Source organism: Mugil cephalus, chromosome 12 (genome assembly GCF_022458985.1).
Source record: "Mugil cephalus isolate CIBA_MC_2020 chromosome 12, CIBA_Mcephalus_1.1, whole genome shotgun sequence".
Taxonomy (NCBI): domain Eukaryota; kingdom Metazoa; phylum Chordata; class Actinopteri; order Mugiliformes; family Mugilidae; genus Mugil; species Mugil cephalus.
In genome coordinates this window covers 18,751,981-18,776,462 of record NC_061781.1, presented here as the reverse complement: position 1 = coordinate 18,776,462, position 24,482 = coordinate 18,751,981, and the positions used below count along the sequence as shown (strand labels likewise).

The 24,482-nt window shown below is 39.2% G+C and overlaps 1 long non-coding RNA gene across 2 annotated transcripts; it reads left to right on the top strand.

Annotated features, from left to right (window-relative positions):
- The first annotated feature begins 452 nt into the window (after positions 1-452).
- On the top strand, positions 453-22,959 carry LOC125017369. 2 transcript variants are annotated; one of them, XR_007113833.1, is made up of 2 exons: positions 453-1,750; positions 22,209-22,959. It is a non-coding gene; the product is annotated as an uncharacterized LOC125017369 (long non-coding RNA). The 2 variants fall into 2 exon arrangements; XR_007113834.1 differs by lacking the exon at positions 453-1,750 and adding an exon at positions 11,967-12,380.
- Positions 22,960-24,482: the final 1,523 nt, after the last annotated feature.

Genomic DNA, 24,482 nt, shown 5'->3' with positions numbered 1-24,482 from the left:
CATACATCCCGAGAAGTTGTGAGTTAAATGTGGAGTTGCTTTGACAGACTATTCTCCTCAGGTTTTGATTTCTTAGGTTAATAATTACAGGGGAATTTCACACTACTTCAGATGAGTTTTGTAAAGTCAGAATGTGTGCAGCAGGCCTGGAAACTGCAGGCCCGCTGCGCGTACACCAGAAATATCTCTTAATGTTCTCGGGTGGCTGTGATAAAGATGCCACACTTATCAGACATATATTTTCTCTCGTGGTTGTTTTTCATTAATCTGCAACATTTGAAATGCACTTCCTCTCTACCGAAATCTGCAGCCTTTTTTTTTATTTATTTATATCGTACCAAGCACTTTATCACAGCCTCTCGCTCTGTGAGGTCAAAATATCTTCAAGGACACGTAGGAGCTAAAGGCAGCTACTGATGTTGATTTGATGCAGAAATGATCTTAACCGTCTCTGTTGAGCACATGCTGCAAGTCGTCGAGCTGGAGGGAGAGAAGGGCGCTTTGGTGGTGACTTCACTGACACCAACAACTTCCTGACGCAACGCTACTGTAACAGCGGCGGGGAAACAGGGAGCTCACCTTTTTATCCGATGAACCAACACGATCCTATTTCTGCATAGTAAGCCGTCTCAGCTCACCCTCCCCTCTGTTCCAAGAACAGTGACGGGTTCTTTGCATCAAAGAGTAGTCTGCTCGTGCTTACATTTTTACATCAAGGGGGGGAAGTCTCACTCCTTGTACCGTACTTGTTGCATTGCTTTAGTGTCCTCTTTGTGCTGGAAAGCAGGAAATCAAATTACCTGACCTGTACGGAATGCCCAACATGTCCTTCCATCTTTTTTTGTCTGATGAAATCCACCCAGAGAAAGTGAACTTTTTCTGCGTTCAATAATCTGTGACAAAAAGTAACCTGTCAAGAGGAGCAATAAAAGGATGGCATACAATCTCAAATTCAGCCTTGCTCTGCTGCTGAATTGAACGGCGAGTTCGTTTAATAGCGAGGAGGTTTTTTGAGTGGACGGCTTTAAGTGTTTACTATACTCTTTGCTGGTGGTAACGCATTACTGAGCATCTCGTTACCGCCCTGTACTATCCGGGAACGAGCAGAGTTTGAAGTCGAAAGGCGTGTAGGCTGCGTGCGTTCGCGTTTTTGAAGACCGTCTCGTCGAAGTAAGAGAAACCCCGAGAGTTTTACTGACAGCAAAAAGAGGAAGCATCTATTCGATATGTAGTTCGGAGAAATTCAAGTTACCGAGCCGGGCTATGCAAATGTCCCCGTTCCTCTACGCGCGCACGGGCGCACCGACCTGTAGTAGCCTGATCTTGGATAGCCTATCGGACCCGGGCACCGTGTGCAGTGTGTTTCACTTTGAAGGGATGCTCGTCGTCCCAGACACGTGAGCTGAGAGATGAGACGACTTTATCGCGGATTTGGATGGGGGGTTTTCTGTGCGTTAATGGCCAGCCGTGCGAACTAGGCTATGGTGCGCTCAGATGTTTTTTTTTTTCTTTCTCTCTCTCGGTCGCTCTCTGAATCCACCGCTCCGCCTCCCCCCTTTTCGCAACATTGACGCAACCAAAAATACTGGAACAAAAGAAACAACTTCCTTGAAGCTTTGCTGAAACTGCACTTAGTCGGAGAATGGAAGCTTGTTGTCAACTTGCCTGGATGGAAACGTCGAGGTGAGGGTGTCACCAGCGGCCGGCTGGCAGCGAGAGAGATGCAGTCGAAACGCACCCAGGCTATCGAGTAAGTGCCATTAAACATTCACTGGAGTAATTTCAACTTTTGGTGTGTGACCTCCCGACGAGTTGAGTTTGCCGTAGAGTGTCAGTCACCGAAAAAAAATAAAGTCGTTTTGGTCGATTCTCTGCGATACTGGGCACAAAGTAAAGTCCCTTTGATGTAATCCTGTCGAATTGAGGAGGTAGAATATAAGTTATAGGCCCATAAAAATATGTCATTGTGCACGCTGTTTACAAAATGACAAGTTTGTAGCCCTCTCCTTTTCAACAATTTGGCGTTAGGGGGCCATTGACAACGAGGCTTCTCGTGCTGTCAATCCCAAACACTGTTGTAGATTTAGTCCGTCTAATGTGAACGAGAATTCAGTTTTTATTGAGGATACTGTGGGGGGGAAAAAAAGACACACCAAACACAAAGGTGTTGTGCACTGGCAAGACTTCATCACAGTCTGCCAGTTTATTATTGTTATTCATGCAGCAGCCTTGAGCAGTCGCCGGTTGCAAGAAGATCCCGGTAATCAACAAACCCAACGGAGCCGCGGTGCCACCGTGTAATTAAACAAATAGGGTGTCACGGTTTCAGGTGGTGTGTGTAACTTTGCTTTGAGGTTTCGATCCGCAGTTTTGGGCGGACGATCGCTGTGCTTTGTCGCGTCGGTGTTTTTTACTGCATGAACAAAGGACTGGATGGAGTAGTCGGCTCGGCACAGAGCGTCGGTGTTGAGCAGGCAGGCTGTTTACAATAATAACACGATCCGGGAGACGTCACGTTAGTGGCAGGGCCCTCGGCCAATAGGGAGGCCGCTCCGCCATCAGCAACACGCTATATTTGGAAAGTGGTTACATCATCGAGGTACAACAGCGGCCTCTGGAGGGAGGGACTTCCGCAGGAATTCTGAATTTGTAGTCCAGAAACAGGACAATGAATTCACCAGTTTTGTCTTTGCAGGTTGAAATGACATTTGTTTTTTTGACTTTCTTTTGCATTTCCAGACCACGTGTGCGTCATCATATGATATCCTAGCTGCCGGTAGGTCTAAAAATCATTACAATAAACAGGAAGGTCAGGTAATTTAATATAACCTCTAGAGTGTCAGTGGAAAATGTACACTCACTCGCCAGTTTATTAGGAACACTTGGGGAAACAAATGCACTGTGATGTGTTACAGTGCTGCGCCGCTCAGTTTATCTTGAAACAGTTTCGGAAAGGTTGCGATTCAACTGTGTGATCGTGTTAGGGGGTGTAGTTTGTGCCGCTGTTGAACTGCGCTGAAGTAAGTGTTTCTGTTGCTTAACCTGGATCCACTGACTGAAGAATAGGTTCTCAAAATAATAGTAAAAATTCAACAGTGCTTCGAACCAAAGCATCTAAAATGAAAACACATTTGAATCCAAAGCGCTCTGCTACTTTAAAGAAATGCTGAATACTATAACATTCATGAGGCCAAGATATAGTGCGAGACTGTTACATTAGAATGCGTTTGTTTTGACTAGTGTACCTAATGAACTGGCACTTGAGTGTAAGTATCTGTCATCAGCTTGCTTCCAGTTTCAATACTTGGATTATGAAAGGCCTAAAAAGTCTGCTCCAGTAATCAGAGTCGGAATATGATTCTTTGCCACGTATTCTCACACGTACGTACGGCCAATTTGTCTCGGTGTTTGGTGCAATAAACATAATAAGATATAAGATACATTATAAAATATACAAAGAGAACATACAGTACTGATCTTAAATAGCCCTTACACTGAACAGACTGTGTAGAACCACTTACTCCCAGTACTCTGTGCGCTTCTATTCTGGATGTATCGCTGCCGTAACAAGTCTTTTCAAGTGTCAACCTTAGCATGAATATTGGCACCAAATACCATAATAGCACAGGAATGTAGTTAAATAAGGAATTATCTGTCACCAGTCCTCTTGCGCTCTTCCCTTAAAACAACTGAGTGAAATAATAAACAGAAAAACTGATTGGTTACCTCATTTGTTAATACGACACTTTGTCAAGTTTTACAGGTTCTGCTAGTGGTTAGAGAAACCGCTTTGGGACCCTAAGGTCACTGGTCTGAATCCTCTCTATGGCTGAGGTGCCTTGAACAAGCACCTAAACCCCCAAAATTGCTCCCAGGGTGCCGCGTGTGGCTGCCCACTGCTCCGAGTGTGCTCATTACTCTCTCTGTGTACAAATACACGAGTTTAAGGCGGACAACATATTCCTAGTATTTGTACAAATACTGTGCACACGGGCAGTAGAGCTGTTTTAAATGTAACATTTCAGAACTTCACATTTTTTCAACCGCATCCGAGTCAGCCGCAAGAAAAAGTGTGTCTGTCTAAAATAACGTTCATGCCATAGCGAAATCAACCCTATATTATACCAGTTAATAATACACTTTAGTGAATAAGGTGTAGTTTGACTCATTGAACTCCGCATGTTAAATCTAGCCTCCATCCTGACACACGACAGTAATATTTGGTTTTACATTCGACAATGTCACTGCATCAGTTACATAAAATGCACTCACTTTTATTAATATAACAGCCTCGGAGTGTCTCTTCTGCATAATAAAGAGTCTCCAGGTGGCCTGCATACAGAATCTTTATTGCAATAACGCACAAGCTGCCTCGTGGCAATTAAGCTGCATTATACTTTCCACTTGTTAGTTAGTTGGGTGAGAATATCTGGCTGTGAGATGTCTCTAAGCATTATGTTATATGAATATTATCTCGCGTGAGCTTGATGAGAGAGTAAAAAGTGACCAAAATACAAATCCTGTCTTTGTAATAAAATGAAATTCACCGTTCGTCAATATAAAGTATTGATACCAGGACCTGCGATACCTGCTCTGATATTTCCCACTCTCTGCTGAGCTATAAGAAGTGAACCACCTTCCCCCCCGCCCCGGACACAATTTTTCACAAGTGCATAGAATCATTCATTACAGGCGGCATACTTTAATCAAGCGGTCAGGAGCTGTGTTAGTGAGTCTATCACGTTAATGCAAATATTGACATAATGTTTAATGAATATCGGGCTTTGATTAGCTCAATGCATTTACAGGCGGTCGTTTGACTAAAAAGGATTTTCCTTTTACAGTACGTATGGATGGAAGTTACTTCACAACTAATATTTTACATAAAACTACGATCCGTTTTGAGTATCATATTGATGGTGTGAAATTAACAACGCAAGCCGAACCTCAATCAAATTACAAAAGTGAGACATGACGTATGCTTCAGAATAAAAGAATAACTTTCTGGGTACGGACCGCAGACATAAGTAACTTAAATACTGTCTTAATGCTGATTTTATACAGTGTGTGAGTACAGGAATGTACGCAGCACTTGTAAATACAGCTTATGAATTCTCTCTGCAGCATCTTTGGGGTTTAGATGTTCTGAGAAATCAAAAATATCATTGACGTGCCACGACTTACACTATCTAAATGTTAATAGTGACTGAAAAATCATATGTAACTTGTGTAGTTCTGTAAAAATTTCGTTTAAAAAGGATCCTTTTGGTTGCGTTTGCCTATTCATCACCTCCCGGGGTATACTAGAATAGCCTTGCAGATAGTTTTCTGAGACTATTTTCAATCTATTTCTTAATTGAGAGTGCATCTGACCTTTTTTATTCACTATTTTGATTAAATCAAGCACTAATATGAATATAAATATTATTGCAATTATATATTTATATTTTTTTCCATCCACTTCTCAGTGGTAAGTTTCTGCCCGCAGTGCACCGCTCTTCATACTGTACTTTGCTTTATTTATTTTGCTCAGTCATCCTCAAACTTTACGATAAAGAATGTAGCACAACATATTCACAGTCATCAGCTTCAGGGGAGAAAATAGAGCTGTTAACGTTGGCCTTCAGGAAACTTATTCTTCAAGGTAACCACTGGCCCAGGATTAGATCTTGTTTGTGTTTAGCCTGCTCTGTAATCCCTCCCAGCAGTCTGCCTCAATAGAGAAGAAAAAAAAATTAGCGAGGGGTGTGGACCATTCAGTCGAGAAAAAAAAAAAAAAAAATACTACCAGACCAGGAAGCAACATGAATAATGTTTTGTTGACAGATTTAAACTTATCTTTAAAATAACAACATTGCTTTTGAAAGGGAAACTGCTCTCATTATGTTACGCACCAACCAGGATGTTTGACTCTGGATAAAAATACATGTCACTGAGGTTATTACTCTTTTATTACTTTTTTTTTTTTTTTTTTTTTTTATACATCATGCATGTGACTCTTTGGCCTTCTGGCACGTGCCTCCATGTTTAGTCTGAAGAACGGCACAATGCTCTTGCTTATTCTTTTACCGTTTAACGCCGAGCATTTTCTCCAGAAAATCAAATATTTTCTGAGTGGAACACTGCTCTCCTCTCTTCATCTCGCCTGCCTTTCCTATTACTAAACACTTTCCCTCGTCTGTCCTTGTTACCACTGGAGCTTGTTGAGTTTTTCCCCTTAATTGTCCCCTGTTAGTATGTGTCGCTTTAGTCTGCTCTGTGAATTATGCCCGCTTAATTTGATTGCTATGTGTGAGAATGTGTGTAAGATTATGGAGAGACTTAAGTAAAAAGGGGCTTCTTGTGTTGTAACATCTGAACTTGCTGGCCAAGCATGTGATAGTGTTTAGCAGAACTCAGGCCATAAACGTCTGTTTTTTCGCTTTTACTTTAACGCTAAATGATTTATTTGTCATGGGATTGTGCTAAAGGTAAGCTTATTAGAGACTAAATCCTGAAACTATATCTTAACATGATTTCTAATTGCAAATATAGATGCAAAGAAGTTGTGTGTGTGTGTGTGTACTTTTTATAGCACCCAAGGTCTAATGTGGCAGCCTTTGTGCTAAAAAGAGGTCAGAGGTCTCTGTTGTGTTTTCAGGATGACCTGCTAGTGACTATTAGCCATTGATAAATGTGATGTCCCACAAGTGTGCGGGCCGGACCCCTCCAAAGGGGGAGGTGTCACAACACGCCCCGCACTAACCTCCGAGCCAACCCCACCTCAACTTGTGCACACACACACACACGCGCAAACACACACACGCACTCTGCCCTGCTGACAGGAGCACAAGGGGGCAGCTGCTACAGATGTCTGAGAGGGGGAGGGGAACCAAGGAGACATCAATGGAGAGTCTCTCTCTAGTATGGCGTTCTCTGTGGGGCTCATTGTGTTCTCTAAAGACCAAGACGAGCCAATAGGCTATGTTAATATAGTAAGCCTATGGTCTCGTATACTTTGTTTTGGGGTGTTGCCGCATTTGCCTGCTTCTCGCATCGTGTTCAGACGGAATTGTCCTTTTGGTGTGCCAAATTTTTACATTGCATGGGTTGATATTCGCCGAGAAGAACTAAAAGTTGGGGTCGTTGGATTATATTTGAATGAATGTCACAATCTGTTAAGTCAAAGATAGGCAGCGATGTGTCACAGGGAGCTGACAGTGTGTGCACACACCAAAACAAACACCTAGTGCTCCCATGTCAAGGGAAGTAAAATCAACAATTGAGGTGACATGCAAGCTGCACTTTTCTGCGGTGCATGGGGTGCACTTTAAATTCACCTTTAAATTCAAATTTCTCGCTCGTATCTTCATCTCGCTGTTGAGCAAGAACGCTCCTTCCCATCTCGTGACCATGTCCATTTCCCCATCATTCGATGATTAATGGGGTTTGGTGGTGGTGGTGTTGTTGTGATCTTTCGGAGTCGCGTAAAGGAAGGGAAGGGGAAAACTCAAAAAACGTCTGACAGCCTAACCCGGCCTGGCAACTTTGCAGCCGCGTTAGCCTGCTGTGGCCAAACACCATGATACGTAACACTGTGGCTCTTGTTCAGCTCGTCTACCAGAAGACAAGGGAGAACCCCACTCTTTCCCAGCCCTCCTAATGAAGAGATGCATTATGATGTGCTGCTGTGGTTAACAGAGCAGCCTGAGTAGCATGGTTCATTTGTGTAGTGACATGTGACTTGTGTTTTCGTGAGTCATAAGGATCTCCTAACTAATGGAAGGCAGTGTGTGCTCATGTGACGGTGACACAATGTGGAATGAACTGTATAGTATTCACTAGAGCTCAGCTTGGCTACTGTTTTGGCACTGCTAATAGAGACCCACGAGTGCCTTGTTAATTTTTATCATAGTGAAACTAGACAAACCACGATTTTCACTTTATGTCATTGAATGGGTCTTGGTTTCATTGTGTCATGTTTTAAAAAGTTTTCGAGTGGCCTAATCTGCAGAGCTCGAAGTCTTGCATAAGTCCGTTGTAGATGTGAACCCATGCATGTGTGCGCGGCGCCTTTGAGTACTGCATCATAATCTTCTCATGGTCACGGTAGTGTTTTTGCTGGCTCATCCCTGCTTCTCCACATGCCTGTTTAACAACACAGAGCTCCTCCTTACTGGCTTCCTGTCCAAACCAGTTTATCTGTAAACAAGTGTGTTTTTTTCCTCTCCGCCCTATTGTCCACACTACACCAGAATGCATACACAATGGGCGCCCTCTCTCTCCCGGTCATGTTTTTGTACTCCAAAGTAAAAAAGCCGTACGTTTTTAATGTAGCAGTGCAAAGAAATAATATCCTTCTTATCAAGTAAAGGAATATGAAATGTATTTAAAATGTCATTAATATGACTTTTAAAAAAGTAAATGTATAAGTAAAACCATGACTTCACTTGCGCACACTGTAAAAGTTGCCGCTAATTCTTTTTCCATTGCTCACTGGTGGAACCTACTACTGACATAGCAGGTAAATGTTATGTATTGTTATTATGTGTGCATTGGGATGAAATGGCCGTCTCTGTTTATCTTGCCTGAGGTGCACCATGCTACAGTAGATATGATAACAGCAGGGTTATTGTAGCAGAGCCCAGCCCGCATGTGCTTTGGCCACCATGCACAATGCAACGGCATGTGTTCTTACTATATGGTGTTGCCAGTCTAATCCCAAAAATAAGAGAAAGTGCCACAATCTATTAACAGAATGTGATCCTCAAAGCGACACGTGCAAGTCCCTTTGAAAGGTGTAAAAAAAAAAAAAAAAAAAACAATTCAGTCAAAAGTTTAAGAAAAAACAAAAAGCGAGGCAACTAAAACGGGAAACCTAATTAAAATTAGAGAGGGCAACATGATGTCACAGCAGTTCAAGATAAGAAGGCAAAATCCTCATTCGAACTGTGAACAAAATAAATCAAAACCAAGTTCAGGATGTGATGTGTGACTGAGTAAAGGATTGCAGGATAATATAACTGAGGTTTGAGCCTCTGTGTTTACTAGCTCCTTTACCTCACCGACTCAGTGATTGTTTTTGTCCTTTAACGTCATTTGGTTTGCATCTCCATGGCCTTGGGACTTAACTTGTTGACAAAACAATACACATACACCAGATGTTGTACTTTTGTCGTCTATGGCTGCCATAGTGTGTTTTACTTGGCCATCCTCCTGTCACTCCAAGACAAGAAGTGTTGTGCTAAGCGCAGACCAACCAACCGTTCTACAAATAACAAACTATTTGAATAGACATTCGTAGTGTTCACATCAAAAATGGCGAAAAAGATCACTGCAATGTATCAGATGTTATATAATGTAAAAAAACACTCCCTCTGTACACATTATGTTGAAACAAATGCCCTGTAGATGTCTGTAGGCTATGTGTAAAATAAAATGTGTTGATGTGTGTGCAGAAATGTTAATCAGTGATTGGAAGTGCAATTGCAGATGGATTTGTGTCATGCTGGTGAAGAACAGTGTGTTGTAACCCAGAGGATGAATGAATACGTTCTGTTGTGGTTCACTATGGAGTGAATCTCTTCAATTTAAATGATTCCACCTACACTTTAATTGTCAAAACGTTCGGTACACTATTGAAAACGAGGGTATTCTAATATAACAAACCTCCACTAAATCCTTTCATGACTGTCATGGTGATCAGTTTATGCCGAAACTGTGCAAGAAAGGTGGTAATTCAACTGCACGATGATTTTAGAGGATATAGATTGTGATGTTCTGAATTAAACACAATAATTTTTCCATTATGTGTACTGACTTAAGTGGGGTGGTCAAAGTAATAGAAACACGCGTCGGGACAGTTGTAGTACTACAAAACACAGGGTGACTCTGTCATTTGAAACAAATGCTCAGCGACATAAACCTTGCGAATCGATTTTGTTATATTAATATGCATTTTTTTTTCACTTGTGTACCTAAAGAACTGGCAAAGGAGTCGAGGTATCACTCATCAGCTTTTCTCCAGTTTCAGTAATTGGGTTGTAAGTCCCAGTTCCCAGTAATCACAATATTATTATGAATCACATATACAACATACATATTAGAATGCATTATTTGCACTAGTGTATTTAATGTTTTGGCAAATAAGTGTTTGTTCATCACGGCTAAGTGGAGCTCTCAATATAGCCATGGAAATGAAGAATATTATTGCTGAAAAGCATTGAAATACAGTTTGGCAGCTCTTTGGCCTGGGAGCCATAAAAATAGAAACTGAGGCAGCATGAAGATGAACTATAGCAACTATACACAATAAAGTACAATATGTACAATAAAAGCACACAGCAGCAAGGAAATGAATATAATTGGTACGATGAGCGGGGGAAAAAAGCAAATCATTCAAGTCAAATCAAGCTTTATTGTCATTTTCGTATACATACATCTGTAATGCAGATGGAATGAATCAGCAATGGCATCGTATTCATATCTAATATTTGTAAAATGTGCAAAAATATTTGTTTTTGTCAGTGAATATAAGCTAGTGCACAGGTGTACGGCCCGGGGGCCAAAAGTGGCCCACCAGAGGGTGTAATCTGGCCCACTGCGCGAATTTTCAAAGTGCAAAAATTACAAAGAAGACTGCAATCTGTCAATGAAAGTACCTGCTATTCCCAATTTGTCCACTGTTGGGTGGTGAGCGTTGGACAGAACACAGCTCTGAAACCCGTGAGTAAACTCAAGCTGCTACTAGAGATTGGTTTTGTTGTAACTTGTGTGCTATGACAATTAAAGTTCTTCTTCTTAAATCTTCTCGTAATTTACTTTTTCTTCTCTGCACTCAAACAAATGGAAATAATAATAATAACAATAACACTAACGCTGCTTGGACCCCCCCAAAAATCTGGAGTTGTCGTCACTTGTAGGTTATTACTGGTGTGTAATTGTCACTATTGTGTTTTCCTGGTGTGGCCCGCTTGAGATCAAAATGGGCTGAATGTGGCCCCCGAACTAAAATGAGTTTGACACAACCTGAGCTAGTGTGACCTAATGAGGCCATTAGTGTTGACTTTATCACTCTTTTTCTTCTGTTTTCACTGTCTTTTGTGGTTCTTTTAAAAGCTGCATAAGTTAGTTGCTACGCGGAGATTTAGGGGTGCTTTAATATCACCAAGCTATCATTTGGTTTAAAAAATAAAGAAAAGAAATTGCATTTAAATGAGAAGATGGGGGTGGGAACAATAATTGCAAAGAAGACTTAAAGATATGAAGGTCAATAAAGTTAGAAACCCTGCCTGAGAGACAACAAATGATCTCATCAGCCTGCCCAGTCTACGTGGCCTGCGGTTATGCACTCCAATCTGAATGAACTATTCTCCAACCTCAGATTGTACATGTTTGCTTTAGTCAGATGCATGTACATATGACCTATGTTTGTTTATCTCGTGTTTCTCCTGTTCTCTTCTCGTTTTTTTCGTCTCTACCTGTTCGGCCTTAGGCAGATGGGTCCCTACACATGAGCTTGCTCTGGAGGTTTCGGGCGGGATTTTGTACAAGCGTCTTGAGACAATTTGTATTGTTATTGATGCTATATAAATAAAATTTAACTGAATTAGTCACACCTATAGTTGCTAATATATAGTCCTTCTTTAATGGTGGGCTGGGGTATTCTTTTCATGTCAAAACAAGGCGAGGACAAGTCTGCACGTAAAAGCATTGGCGTGTTGAGCCAATTTTTCGGGGTCTGCAGGGTCTCAGTCCAAAAGGAGAGACAAAGGATAGAATGATGTTGCCTCTTAGGCATTGTTGCCTATCTTTAGTGACCTTCATATATTTAAATTTGTTTTACACTTAGTGTTCCTACCTCATCTTTTCATTTAAATGCTATTTATTTTCTTTCTTTCTTTCTTTTTTTTTTTTTTTTTTTTTTTTAGCCCAAAGCTTTAGCTTTGTGACACAGTAGTTTGACATAAAAAGCACCCTTAAAGAGCTCTGACTCCTAGAATCAAATCACACCAATAAAGATTATCACGTTTAGTTAGTGCTGTGAAAGTCGCAGAGAGAGGGACCTGAAGAGTTAACTGTCCCTCTCTCGCCGGTGGCTGCGGTGGGCTACGAGATCATTCGAGAGTGCATTTTCGTCGGCCAATCAGCGGCGCGGAGCTCAGTCCGCTTTCAGCCAATAGGAAGCGAGGGAGGCTCTATCGAATTTGAATGAGGAGTGGATCTTTCGGCGCCATTTTCGAGTGAGCAGCGCTTCCTTCAACAGCTGCGGGAGAGGATGCTGCGAGTATATATATATGTACAGAGAGAGAGCTGCCTCTGAGACGGAGCGAGAAACCCCAAAAAGCGCTCAAAAGCTGCGCTTTTAGAGAGAGACTCGGGTAATTTCAACGGAAATACAGGTAACTGCAGCCACGGATATTTAAATAGATTTTAATCGGGCGATATAAAAGGACCGGAGGACAGAGAGAGAGAAAGAGAGCGACCGTTGGGGGAGACGTTAGCCGTTTGGCCAGCTTGTACTATTCCTAGCCTGTTAGCTTAGCCTCTTAGCATAGCCTCCTAGCACGTAGGGGGAAAAAAAATAATAAAAAAAAAAATGCGCTCAGACAGCGGGTTGTTTTATCCTGGAGGTGAGGAAGATTTATTCGAATAAAAAACCCGACAAGGCGGGAAATTACGTCGCCTTGAGAAGACTTAACTTGCGGTATTATTAATCAAAGTTGAACTATTATAAGAGTGTATATATATATATATATTTCGCACTGGAGCTCAGTTTTGAGCGGGAGGTGCAAAAAGCTGCCAGGCTCCAGCAGAGGAGAGGCACAGTCGGCAGTGTCAACAAATGCACACGGCACCTACACTGGGCTTGGGAGGGAAAAAATCAAAACGAGAGACCGGGACAGACACGGTGCATTTTGTGGTAACTTAATTTCACCAAGCTTGTTAGCCAAGGTAGACATTTTGTCCGAGTTGGTGAATTGCATATGTGCAGTTTGAAAGCGGGTTTTTGGACTGTTAGAAGGAAACCACCTGGTAAATTTATCATTATACCGTTGTATGACCTTAGAGACCGTGATGCCCTTAATAATAGTAATAATGATAATAATGACGGAGTTTGTTTTATTCTCTCATGTGTCGTGAAGTGGTCGTGTGTTACCACTGACAGTTCGTGTGTTAATGTACCTCCGATGCCACGTATATAACCTTATCCGGCGTTAAGCACTTGCTTTGTATTTTTACCTGTTATTAGATTCAAATACCTTTAGATTAACGTTACAGGGACAATGTGGCTCTCGGCCAAGTGGTAATATTCATATGGCGCAACTTCTGACGGTTCAACTTTAATAGCTGTGTTAAACGTCAGACGAATAGCTGTCATAACCACTAACTATGCATTAAAGTTGAATTGACATAGTTTATAACATGACTGTATTGTTTTCGTAATTGCCCGTGGCACATTGTAATGTTGGGCTTTTCGATTCATTGTAGTTTGATGCAGAAGACTTTAAGTCATTGCTCTCTGTCTCCTTTTTTTTCCTGCCCTTACGAGCATCGCTGCACTTTCTGTGTGCCCTGATTAAATTCAAGTACAGTGAAGGAGGAAAAAAAAACTGCGTGGTCTAATCGTTTTAGTAAGGAGTGACTAAAACAGACCGGTGATTAATAACAGCACAGGCTGTATTTGTGACATTTTGTGCAACATTGTGCTTTCTGTTATATATTTTTGAAATCTTTGATAGAGGATGAGGAAAAGAGAGGCTCCATATAATTGTGCGTTTAAACCCGCCCCTTCTACTTCCTTCTAAGTAGAGATCGGTTTAATGTGTTACATAATGTGAGGCCTTCCTATCTTTTTAATTGTGTTGCATTTTAGCAAGAGACTATGCACATAAGTTACATATATTGGATACGTTTTATTTTATTTATATATATATATTTTTTAAAAAATTCAGTTTTACAGGAACACCAGACAGAATGCACTTCTGTCCATTTTCCTTGCAACCCCCCACCCCCACCCCCTTTTTTCATACGCCCGGTCACAGCTGACATTATGCTTACTTAAAGCATTTTCCCCCTGAATTTTTATTTAGGTATTCATATTCTACAATAATAAGGTAAAGATTTATAACTCCACTTCAGTTTGATAGGCATGACCTAAATGAAAATGTAACTAAATACCTTTCAGTTGCTTTTATGGGAATTGCAGATTGTGTATCCTTGATATAATAATTGTTGCACAAGTGGGACACCTTTTTTAAAACTGCCCAACTCGCACATTATTTTATATATTTTTTTAAGGCATTAAGTTGGAGGGAAATGGGCCAGTGTGATGTGAGGGAAAGACCTTTCAGAGACGCACAGCAGAGTGAAGAGATGCAGGAGAAGAAAATTACTGTTAAAAAAAACATCTGGTGTATCTGACTTACAAGAAAAGTTCATTTTTTAGATTATGAAACACAGTGAATAGCATGATAGCTTAAAATGTGACAGGCATGTGATTATCAGCTTTAGGAATAATGCACACCACATGGTGTATTTGAAATGGATGGGCAGCTTAAATTTAAAACAACTTCCCCTTTTACTGTACTGTAACTGTCATATGCCTATACGAGATGCACATATTAAAAATCCCCAGCTACTTATTGATAATTATATAAATAATGCTGTTAATTAGAATTTGATCTACAATGTGAAAAGGGCCAATTTAGTTCACTTAGCTGAATATGGAAGTGGAATGGGTCTTAATTAGTGCAGTTTAGTCATTCAAATATTTGTAGTTGTTTTTATGCCATGTTTACAACATATAATCAAAATATCCCTGGTTATTTCATTCTAAAAGTCGAGGCTGTCAGTCTGCTCATCTGCCATTTTATGTATTGAGCCAAATAGCCGGCAACACTTTTAAAGATTGGAAGTCAAATGACTGTGATGTGGGAGACGGATAAAAAAAGATATTACAAAATGATAAGCTGTTAATGTGTGTGTGTGTGTGTGTATATATATATATATATATATTTTTAAAAAAAAATTCAAACAGAAAATGTTATGATACCTATTTTCAGTCTACTTCTTAAAATGAGGAAAGGATTATATACACAAGTGTAGATGGCACTTTATACCTCAGGTAAGGCAGCATTAGTGATACTTAAAATCTAATATTGTCGAAATTAGCTGATGGATGTGTCAATTTTGCTATGTCAGCTGCAGTGTGTGTTCCTATTGCTGATATTTTTTGTTTCATAAAAACTACAGATTTGAATTTGTTGACCTAATGTCTGGAATTGAGTGGGTAGCATTTTGTCAAAGTGAAAATTTATGATGAAGAGTCTTAGTAATATTTGCATTTTTTCTTACCTGCTAGGCTGAGGTTAGTCTATGAATGTGTATCTGATGTGTCTATAGTGGTGAAGTGGGTGTAAAGATGTTGCTCATATTTTTTTTTCCAAGAGAAAATACAGCCTTGTTAACTTTGTCTCTATATGTAATTGTGAAATTAGCACTGGTGCATTTTAATTTTTTTTTTTTCCTGTGGTGGCTACAGTTAATCTCCTTTAAATGCTACAGGTTTATGTTTCCCCTCCGTTCTCTGGTATTTGCCTTTTCACTCTCTTTGTAGAGCACCGTTGTGCTGTTTCAGACTGTTAGCATGACATTCTGTGACTCATCATTCTGTCTTCTCAGACCCCTCTGGCAAAATGGGCTCCCACCCCCATTTCCTGGTGAAACTGTGCCTCTCTTCTTGTACTTGCTCACATGTGTTGTAGCCAGACTGCAGAGAACCCCCGCCCTTCTCTTCCTCCTTTCTGCTCCACTCAGCACAAACTTTATAGTATTCAAATTTGCTGTGATAGGGACAAGTTTTCGCAGGTCGTGTTGGTTGTTTTCCAGGAGTTTCAGTTCTTCGTCTCAGCAGCATAAAATAGAACCTGTCAAATGGTCAGTTTTTTTTTTCTTGCATATGTAAGTAATTTAAATTCTGCAGTAATTTAAAAAGTGGTTATTGTGGGTAAGCCTCAAGTTTATATGTGAACTTTTGTGAAAATGTTTATTTTGCATGATGTATTTAGCCCTTAAGTTAGTTATGGCTGTCCACATGAGTGACAATATGAGAGTGCCAGGTCCTTGCATGCTTCCACAAGCATATGTTTTGCATTGGCTCGTTTCTTTTTTTTTTTTTTTTTTTTTTTTTTTTTTTTTTCATGTAAAAGATGCTGCATCACTGTAGTGCACAAAACTTTACACCTGTGTAACAAAAACTTCAATATGTGGATTGTGTAAAAGTGGCATTTTTAAATAGTTATAGATTATGTGATTAAGAGCAGTTATGGTGTCATCACATTTTCAGGGAGCACATTATGTTAAAAGAAATGGTGGCAATTAGTTTGTTTTCAAAAGTGTTGTGCACTTCTGCTGCACTCAGAAAGTTTTAAATTTTTTTTATTTTATGGGTGTATAGTGGCAGGAGTACCATGGACTTGTATAGCATGTTTAGAAGGATGTCAGCTGTTATAGTGCTGGTGAATTATCTGCTTGATAATTAAATTTTAGGTTGTAATATGATAACCTGCAACAGCACTGCAAGTAAGATCTGACATAGCAAGAGTGTGTCTTCTGACTGGACACACACTGTGTTTTCATTTCTGCGGTACCAGCCATTTTCTTTTTCTTTTCTTTTTTTTTTTTTTTTTTTTTTTTTTATACCTGTGTGGTTAGATCAACCTACAACATTAAGTTGTGTGCATTTGGCTTGAAATGTTTGTGATGATCCAAAAAATTTTAGGGATTATATTTATATTTTAATTTTATGAACCCTGACTTGATAACAGGTAACACCTCACCTACTACCCCCAGTCTAGAGTGTACAGAGGCTACATAGTTTCACACCATGTGACAAACAATACCTTATTCGGTTTTAAAAATCTTAAACAAATTGGATAAATTTCAAATTATAATATCAGGGTATATAACTCTATGCTGTATCTAATGTTAATCTACTGGTGTGTAATTATCACTATACACTTATGAGTAGGGACGGTCAGTTGTAGCAAGGAACATGGTGAAATCAACAGAAACATTAATGTCTGTAATTTATTTGTTAGACTTAATGCACATAAGAGTCATGTTACACCACTATATATTTATTTTAATTTATTTGTGTTAGTGTCTAAAGTCAGTTGGCTAAAGACACTGAAAAGCCTAATTATATTTACAACAGCAAAAATGTGTGCTTAACACTTTTTTTTCACTGCCAACACAAATTATTCTAGTATCTGAATTTAACCTAGACATTTGAGTCCATCAAAGGCTGTGTAATATCGGTCTGAGTGTATGGGTGTATGTATTCAACCCTCACACTTTTGCTTTGCTTCCTCTTTTGCCCCTCGTGCATATGTGAGCACATACTAGATACGCACTTACTAGGATCCTAATTTCAGTCTTACTGTCCTATAAGTAGTGATGCGCTGTAATGAAACAAAAGTTGTGGTAGTCATGTTGACGGTTGTTGTCAAAACTTTTTTGTGTAGGTAATTCTTGACTTGCCTTTTTAAAATAATTTCATGCTATTGGTCAAGTGGAAATCAAGTCCCCAGGTTGTAGTTTTGAAATTGCATCACAGTGTACTGCTGTGTCTGCATCCTGTTTATTGCTGCTCTGTCTTTTGCTACATACAGTAGGAGGAAGCTTGACATGGTTCAAACGAAGTGGTAAATAACCGAAGAGATAAAAAAATAATTATTATTTGTTGAGCACTTAGTGAGTTAAAATGCATTGTTGATACTGTAGAAACAGATATAGTAGTTGTGTGTTTGGATTAAATATTTCACCAGGTATATTGTGGACACACTGGTGTATTTAGATGACAGACACTGCTGTTTCTTATGGGGGAGCGTTATAATGTGACATTTGACTGGAAGTGGTTGTAAACGGCTTTACCTATTAATAAACCTTTAAAGATGTGTTGCGTCCTGTTGTAAGACATGTGGTCTTTTGCTAAATTCAAAGTTGCATTTGTTCTATAGATTGGTCACACTGCACTTTTATTCACTGAAATCCAAATCCAGTCTGGTGTTGACAACTATTTTATTCATTGACAAAGAATGATCTAACGTGAGTGTGAATAGTTCTTCTGTCACAGCCACACTCCACAGTAAATAAAGAAGTGTATGAGACTGCAAAAGTGTCTTCAAAGTCACTTTTACATATCTACAGTTTACCTGAGATATGGGTTTATTCAGTAGTCAAGGTATATTGTGATAAGTTTATGTTCATACTTGTTTCTGTGATTCTTTCGACGAGATATGGCTGTTCCAGGGAATCCCAGTACCTGCCAGTAGTTACTGTACACACTAGTTTGGCTGGGTGTGCAAATGTGACAGGCTTTTCTTGGATTAACACGTACGGACGTCCACATACAGTACTGGTGTTTGGTATGAAACGAAGCAGTTCTTCACTGATAGCATCCTTGATCTACTACGAAGAGTAAAACTTAATCAACTCCTGTAGTTGCATTTATATTTACACCCTCCCAAAGCTTTATTGGTAAAAGGTGACATTAATATAAACATTTTTATCACAATTTCTATGTTATTGAAACAGTTCTGTACAAGGTTGCTGAAAAAATGGCATGCTGTGCAAATATTGCCCCAGTAGCCGATGGAACTCTTTATCCTAGTTGTGTGTGTACTTGTTTTGCCACACTGTACAACAATAATTTGGCTAGCCTAATACGTGGTGTTTATTTGGCTTACACCTTACAATCGACTTGTAATTGTGTAAGGATATGTTTTGTTTGCATATCAAAGCTAAAAGTAAAAACACTAAATTTATTCTTGCATTTATTGTATTCTGGAGTGACAATTAGTAATCAATAATGTTGTTTTTTGTGTGTGTGTGTGTGTGTGTGTGTGTAGATCTTTTCATGTGAATGCCATTTTTTCCCACGCTTATGATGACTTTGCACATCTCCTTTTAGTCAGTGCTTATACACGCACACGACTCTGTAAAACAGACTAGAGGGGGCCAGCCCAGACCACTTGATCTGGGGAGGTGATGGGTTGTCATGTCCATGTCTCTGAACCCGACAGGGTGTAGGAGGTTACTTGACCTCTCAACCTCAGGGTCAGGTGATTCTTTGAGAACATTGTATGGGGAGCAAGTGTTGTAGGAATGGGTTAAAAAGATTGAGCAGTGAAGGTGACATGTCCAGGCATGCGTCCTTAAATAAGAGGGAGAAAAATGGGGAGAGGTTAGAGTCATTGATGTTAACAGTTCAACCTCAACTTGTAAAGAAATCAACTTCACAGGAAATTAATCAACTTACCTGATTTGCTCCTGTGTTAATTTTTGTTAAGTAGTTTATAAAACATGGACAAGGCGAAATGGACGTTTCATTGCAGCTTCAGTGTAATCCAGTGCAATATTGTAAACAAGAAGGCATGTACAAATTACACATAAGATAAGGAAATGATTAGACAAATTTCCTGGCACGGACAGACTTGTACAGGAAAAAGAAACAGCTATATAAACAGTGGTATGTAATTGTATTTTTTTTTATGAAGTTATCTTATAGAATTTTTATTTATTTATTTTTCCACTTGTTATAAGTTATAAACACTTCTTTCCCCCTGCAGCTATCCTGAGCCCATTCATGGTCATTTTAATTTTTAATTTAGTCTGAATGGACAAAAACAGATGATTCGGTTTACAAAGATTAAAAAAAAAAAAAATTGCAAACTCTTATGGTTAAGAATAAATTGTGTTGCCTATTTGTGTAAACTCTTTTTTGACTTTAAAGAGGGGTTTACATATTTGTTGCTCAGATACTGCTTTCAGTAGGTGTCATTGTGCTCCCTCGTAGTACATGTGTACTCACTGAGACCAGGACTAAGATTTTTGTCATGTCCCTCAGATGTGGCACTAATTCACCCCTGATGTGACGTTATAAATTAATCACAGTTTGGCATGTAGTGGGTGATATCGCAAAAGTCTCGAGTATTATTTAACCTTTTGACACCTTGCATACTTAAAGCTCCATGTTTCATTTTAACTGCATGCAACAAAGTATGCAAAATAGATGTTTTTGTGTAGATATAGATATACTTTAACAAAATGTAGACAGTACATTTTCTTGAAGTGCATAATTTTTGTGTTAAATTAGCTGCTACTCTATTTTCCCTATGCGGGCACTGATAATATTTGTATTTCAAACAGCTATGCTCCTACTTAACAAATTGTGGGAGGAAAAAAAACTAGAGCACTCCACTCGGTGTCTCTCATTCTCTTTCCACCCTTCACCACTGATAGGTGAGCAGTACTGTTGCACCTGTGTTCTCTTTACTCACCTAACAAAAATCAGCTGTAGTAATTAATATCAATCATCTACAAAGACATTTATGCTTCAAGATGGAAAGATAAAACAGATTGTATTGTATTAAGAATATGCGGTGCACACCTAGAATTTCTACAGCAGCCCATGCACTTGATTATCACTGCTTCCCCACTCGAGCATTAACTGACATTAGAAACTACTTTTATCAGCGATGAAGCTTTTGTACAATGATATGAGTAGTGATGGTGCCGGAAGGGTAATGAATGAAAATTCAAGGCAATATTGCAATTGCACAGCTCATGTAATTACTCATTTCAACTGCTATAAGCTATGATACAGACTTTAGATTGAATTCTGACTTTTCCACTATCAGAGCTGTGATGCACTGTTTTATGTTTGGCAATGTAATAGAGACCTGGAACTATTTTTGAAAACTGTATTTTTGTGGACACTGGCAGCCAAAGTTTAGATGTAGAAGTATGTATTTTTTTTTCTTTTTTTTTTTTTTTTTTTTAATGCAAGAAAACAACCAAGTTCGTATTTGCTTTCCTATGGTTTACTTTCTGGACTTAACTGAAAAGGACAGTGTCTTTGTGCAGCTAACCCTCAGTTTGTATTTGTTAACCCTGCTTGCATCTTCATTATCACAAAATATTTTGTACTTGGACAGAAACTTAAGTAAATTGCTTCTTTTCTCAACCTAATGAATGAAATTAAGTTTTAGTATCTGTCATCTGAGCTGCAGTTAAATGTGTGTGTGAGAGAGAAGCAGAAAAAGACAGGAGAGCTGCATTACACGTCTTTTTGAAGGGAAGTGTGTTACAGATGTTATTAGATTCAGGCTATCCGGTCCATTTCAGACTAAGGTCATAATTACAGGTCCATTGAGACCTCTAGTGGCAACACAATCATTGGACCCAATCTCCTACAGGATTACTGACAGGATAAAGTTTGTTTTAACGCCTTTTTATACAAACTAGGTTACTTTAAGGGATATTTTATTTTAAGATTTACATGTTTTGATGTTCCTACAAGCCTAAACTATCATGTAGCAAAGCTATAACAATCTTGTTAGAACTTCCTCTTATAACTTGTGATTTCTGCAACTGGTGAATAGTTTTTTTTTGTCTCCTTTATTTATTTAAGTGTGTCTTAATTGGTTTCTTCCATATGCTGGATCAGCTATTGAAAATTGGGTGAAATTATCATTGGGATTCAGTTCAGGATTAGCATTCATGGTTCTTTTTTATCAATTGTAAGAAAAAGATGATGTACCCTTCCTCTGAAGCTCACCTTTAACTATGTATGGAGCAAAGTGAGATCAAGATGTGAAATTACTCGAACACATTATAAATGGACAGCGGACTACCTTAGCTCTTGGTTGCTTGCTTCCAATTAAGGGGGGATCCTAATGCTAGAGTTTAGACAACAGTGTATTTCCATTGTTGTGGCAACAGTTTGGGGGAAGTCCAGTTCTTGTTTCAACATGACAGTGTCTCTTTGCATTAGGCAACATCCATAAAGAAATAAAGGCATTTTTGTGAGTTCATTAGTCTGTTTAAAAGTCCTGATCTTTGCGTCATTCAATAGCATTGGGATGAAGTGGACACCGGCACTGAGTCAGACCTTATCTTCCAACAACATCTTTTCCAGACCTCAGGTTGAAGCTAAATTGGAGCAAATCTCAGCAGCTAGGCTCTAAAAAATCTTCTGAATCAAGTCCCCAGAAGAGTGGAGGCTTTGAGATATTAATGTTCATGAAATTAGATTATCTGTTACCATATTAGTGTTAAATTCTGGTGTCCACATACTTTTTTACCACGTAGATTCTTAACAGTAACATTCTGACAGGATTTCAAAGTAATATTGACCTCTACTCTCTTTTTGTGTGTTTCAGATGGAGAGCCTGCTTCCCTGCTATAGAAGTGGACAACAGACTGAGCGTCTGTAGGTAGATAAGTGATAGGTAAAAAGTTTGTATCTGTAAATGTGTGATAAGGATTAGAAACCTGGAGGATGAAGAGAGTGCAAATAATGCAGAAGATGAACTAAGTCTCAAGCAGAGAGGCCATGACTGCAGTTCTGGTGATGCTGTAGCAGCACGGAATGGTTTGTGGGTTACACTGAGATGCAGGCCATACTGTGCTGCCGCAGTAAAGCTTGAATATACAACATGGTCATCGCCTCACCATAACCTCCATAACATGTCGTACTCTTTCAGTGAAGATTAAAGGTCACATGCCACCACTTTTTTCATTTTCTACAGTTTTTACATTCTGAATTAATGTCACATAAATAATTGTCTTCCACGTGATAAAAACTTGGTTGGATATCTGCTGGTAGCCTTACTGTAGCAGCACGTAAATATTGGAGTTAAAACTCTAGCTGAAGCCTCCAGTATTGATCGTGCTGCTGAAGCAAAGCTGACCACTCACAATCTGCACAACTAACCACCACCGAGTGTACTCAGACCACCCCGGTGGTGCAAACAGTGGCTATGCTTGAGAGATGTTTACATGAGCAATGTTTACACACGCATTCTTGGTTAGTCTTCAACACTGTCTTATATTGATGGTTAAAATGTGTATATACCATTTTATTACACACTGTTATGTCTGCATACTTTGATAAATAAAAATTTGAATTGACTTTTGTCTAATGTGTTTTAAACATGTCATGCTAAACTGTGCATATTAGTCTTTTATAGAGTGACACTAGAAGTTTGTGTTTGCCGACACGGACAATTCTCCCCACGGTTAAAAGGGTGTCGACACTCACAAAGCAGAGATGCACATACGGCCTGCGTGGCTGCGCTGGGATGTCTGGGCCTGTTCAACGAGAGCGCTGGCACCGACCTGCAGCCGACTTAACTTATTATAGCTACACTAGATGTATACACTAGAATCACTAATGCAATATCAGATTTAATTTATACCGCATAGTGCTTCACAATATATAGTTTTTCATATCGAAAATATTTATACGACTTGATTTCTGCCGAGTTCCATCCTAAGCGTCTTTATTATCTATTTCCTCACAAATAGCGATCAAGTCACTTCAGATTATTGCGCATAATAACTATTTTATGCATAAAAATCTACTTTGTGTTCCGTTGTTCCGTAGGAAATAACATGGCGTCCCGCAACACGACTAAAGCCTCCATTTTATGTGGCGGTGGAGGCGAATGCATTTCTGCGACAGGACGTCCAACAACGATAATCCCAAATCAGACTAGGAAAAAATAATGCCTTGATTAATTTTGACATACAGGCCTTTGAAACAGTGTGGTAAGCGTGTGTAAGTGCATTAGGAAAATTGTGGTTAATGTGTACGGATACATTGAAATAAAAAATAAAATAAAATCATATGAACACATGAAAGCTGTCCGACTGATTACACCCGTCCGAAGAGTTCCACGAGTTATTCTCCGCTTTTAATGACGAAATATAACACGAATAACAAATTTTTGATAAATCAGTACCGTTTTGACTTTTTTCCTCCCCATTTTAACAGTGGATATTTTTTGTTAAGGGTTAAAGGCCCCGTGATATTTTGCACTGCATTAACCAATCGGACGGTGCAACAGCTTTCTTCCATTTTGGCCTGGTGGGCCTTTCATGGATAATTCAATATGCTCGTGTCTTATGTACAACTATAATTATAGACAAAGTGGAATTAGGGCATTTGGCAAGGGTGCAATTCATTCAAAATATTTTTAGAGACAAATGAATCCCACTGTTACGTCCATTCTTAATATCTTTCTTTGCAAAAATGTTTGCATGTAACAAATTGTAAAACCCCAATTTAACTTATTTTACAACATTCAGGTGCATTCGGCGAATAATAACGTCATTTTATAACGACATGCTGCAAGGTGGACTTTGGAAACACATTTTCTGTGTGTATTAACGGACTCGACTGAATTTATTATAAGTAATTTTGGAAATTATTAATTTCTTCACTGTATTTTCCTATGTGCAATATTTTAATTTAAAACGTTGGAGTTTTTTTTGCCCCTTTTCGCAAAACCTTAACTTCCGCACACATCAAAATGTCGAAGCAGATTTGAAAGTGGTGTGCGGCCTAATATGCCCCATTTTGTCTTCAACAGCTCCCATTAAAGCCTGATGATTTTTTTTAAAGTTTCCTTTAAATCGGTCTTGCAGATTTT